The sequence below is a fragment of the Phodopus roborovskii genome, unplaced genomic scaffold, assembly GCF_943737965.1.
Source record: "Phodopus roborovskii unplaced genomic scaffold, PHOROB, whole genome shotgun sequence".
Lineage (NCBI taxonomy): Eukaryota > Metazoa > Chordata > Mammalia > Rodentia > Cricetidae > Phodopus > Phodopus roborovskii.
Window position 1 is genome coordinate 22,004,909 of NW_026126482.1, and position 3,798 is coordinate 22,008,706.

Sequence of the window (3,798 nt, forward strand, 5' to 3'; positions counted from 1 at the left end):
GAGTTGTGAAGAGAGGAGAACATGGAATTTTAGCAACCCTAAAGCCCTCATTCCTAACTCTGCATCCCTGAGTCTCCTGTGAAGCCTACTAGCCATGACTTTTATTTTTCTCACTGTTATAAATTTGATATGTTCAGACTAATGGTTTTCTTTGTTCTAGAAAAATCGAGGTTTTTTTTTTCCTTTCAAATTAACATTAGTTGTTTTTGGTTTTGTTGTTTGTTTTTTGTTACTTTTTGTTTCTTTTTTGATGCCTCTATTTAGTGTTTTAAGCAAAGAATATAATCTGAGTAAAATAATAACAATGGCATAGTTTCTACCTTCTTGTTTTTATGTCATTCATCTAAATGAAGAAAATATTAATGCTTAAAAAAACATAAGATAGTAACAGACAGTGATTGTGCCCTGAGTTCTTTCTAACAGTAATACGTGAAATTCCAACTGTATGTCAGGCAATGTTAAAAGCTTAGCTTATATAGTCAAGGAATGGCTGTTGATACCTTGATTGAATCCCAAGGAAGCTAGTTGCATAGTGTAGAGAGATACAAAGTAAGAAAATGTAGGATGAATGCTCTGCATGCAATGAAGACCAAATATGACCAAAGTCTAGATTAAATACAGGTATGTCCTTCTAGTTAGATTTGTCAAATCTGCATGTACCAGAGGCAATGATAACCAGACATCAGTGTCACCCTTTGTGGACTCAAGGTCATATGGACCAAGTTTGAACAGGAAATTACTTAGACATGCAGTAGGCATAGGCACCCACTTCATGTTGACCAAATACTGTTAATGCCATTTCTGGTGCTGAGTATAGACAAGGTGAACTCACTGAAGTCAAAGCACATGTACATTTCTCTTCACCGATGGAATTTTCCTTCTTAAGTTATAACTACCATTATGGGTTTGAAGATTGTTAGTCATCCATTTGTTCTTTTTTCTTGTCCTTTCTTATTCATTATTACATCATCTTCTACAGCTTCAGTTACCTACTATCAAGGTAGGAATGTTCTAGAAATCATTCATGAAATTGAAACTCTGCAACATTGTGGGTTGTGGTAAAGTTCACACTTTTCCTCTCTGTCCCACTTGAGCTAAGATACAAACCTTTGTCCAATGTGTCCATGCTGTATATGATACTTACACATAGATCAACAAGATTGAGTGTCAATAGTGCTGTGGTGCCTCTACTGCCTCTACTTAAATTATCTTGTTCAATTAAATAATAACATTCCAAAGTTCAAGAGTAGTAATGCCGGCAATTTAATTACAACATGTTGTTAGCTATTCAATTTTGGTGTTAATTATTATTCACCTTTTACTATGTCTGATTTATAAATGAAACTTTATTGTGCATGTGTATATAGAGGAAAACACAGGGTTTCTGTAGGAGGAAGTATTATCTACAGTTTCAAGTATCTTCTGGGATTTTCAAATCACATTTCTCATGTATTTCAAGAGATCGTGTACACGTGTATATGAAGAACTGAAATAAACTTGGTTCCTAAGGATTTCATGTTACTTCTGAAAGAAGGTGATGCAATTTTGGAAGAGTGAAACTTTAGAAACAAGAAAAAAAAAAAGAATCTCATACAAAAAAAAATGCGAGAAATACAAGATTATTTTGCTTTTTATCTTTAGTTTTAAATTCACTTATTGTGTGGGTATGTACACATAAGCATTCGAGTGTATGCATGTGTATACATGCATATGCATACCGTGATACACATGAAGAGAACAGAGTAGAACTTGCTGGAGTCAGTTTTCTTCTTCTACCACATGGCATCCCGTAAGCAAACTCAGCCTGTGAAACTTGGAAGTGATCTTTTTAGCCCATCCTGCCAGCCTAAGAAATGGTTTAATTGTGTGCTGTGTCTCTTACACATCACTGTGCATTCAGATTAAAAAAAAAAAGGGGGGGTAAGAAATAGAGACTCAGGGAGCTGAGACATGAGCTTCTTGGTAGGGAATAAAAGAAATTTGCAGGTTCAGCATTCATTTCTGTCACACTCAAGGTTTTAACTTCCACCAGCACTCAAAGCTAACAGCAACAGCAGCAAACCTGTGAAAACGGCATTGCCTCCTTTCCTTCCAATTGAAAAGGGACATTAAGAGCAGTGCCTATTAAGTATTTCACAAATAAATCAGAAAAACGTAACCATAACAACAGCCACCCTGGGTTATAGCACATGTTGGCCTTCATCTATGGCCCACTGCCATTTAGGAAGAAAGCTTTATTTTTAAAAGCTACAATTTTTTTGAAAGGGCATATGGGAACTCCTAATATTCTTCAACAAATAAAAAGCCCAAACATCTGGCTTACTGAGTGGAATGGGAGAAGAAAATGGGCTATTTAGGGACACCATCTTTTAACAGTGCAGGTGTATTCTGATGATGGCCTGGCTGGAAAAAATGTTTTGCCAAATCTGGCTCCAGTTAGCTGCTCTGAAGGAACTGTAGATAATTGAGTGTTGGTTTTGGAAGGGCTTTGTTCACCCTTTCTAATTATGATGTACCATTTCTCTATTCCAGACTGTTTCACATTTATAATCTTGCAATTGTAATCTGAGAAATATTCAGTCTGCTTCTCTTTACAATTTCTTGGACATGCTAAGTTAAAGATTGCACTAGGGAGGTGATGAAGTATCCCAGAACATGGTTGAATGATAGGAAGATGATGTCCTTCCCTCCTGAAACAGAGTCAGCCAAAGGGAACTAATCTAATTGTTGACCAAAGGACTTAAAACAACAGAGATTATTTCCTCATGTGAAAAGAAGGATCAACAGTTCACCTCTCACACACAAAAATCATCCAATCACACATAACATTCTTATATTAATTTCAAATGTCGCAAGTGAATTCTTCAGATCTCTTTGAAAACTCTGTTGATCATTTAGGAAGCGGTACTTGGTATTGAATTTGATGTGAAACGTAATGTTTATATCATTATTTAACAAAATACATGGCAAGGGAGTCAAATGACCTTAGGTGTTATCCACTTTCCAAATAGATATGTGGTCAAAGGTTTCTAAAATGCTAATAAGCTCTCCATAGTAGAATTTTTCAGGATTTTGATAAATTAAAGCACATTTTGAGACTCTGGGAGAAATCTTTCTCTGTATTTCTCAATGGGGTTTAATAACTCGGTCCTTGGAATATGGCACACGTGAACCATGTATCTTCTCTTGATAACTCCCAAACCACTTATCTTCATGACATCTTTTAAATCCATTTATTTAAAGGAAATTATCCAGGGTCTAGGTTGTATACCAAGTAACTCCAGAAGCTATGGGTGTTTACAAAGAAGCATTCAATTCTACATTGCTCTCTGTGAGAAGACAGCCTTAGAGGAAAAGAGGATAATTACTAAGTAATTTCCTAGGAGGCATGGATTTGCCTATAATTTTTTTTCTGCTCTGTCCTTGAATTAGACTACTGACACACAGTAGGTACTTGGTAAATACTTATTTTCTGAATGGATACTGTAAAGGCTAGGGTATTAAACCAATGGACATGAGTTTATGGTTCACTTTTGAGGGAAAAAAAATGGAACTTCTTGAAGAGTGACTGTTAATTGACACCCGTTTAGTGTATCACATGAATGTTTGTATGTGTGTTGGTACATTTGTGTGTGTGTGTGTGTGTGTGTGTGTGTACACTCAAGGTATATGTATGAATGTGAAGGCCAGAGATCTGTCTTGGGTGTTGTTCCTCAAGAGTCATCCACTTTGTTCTTTAGAGACAGGGTCTGTCTGTGGGAAACAGGACGTAATTGGGTTTGACGGGAACCCCATGGA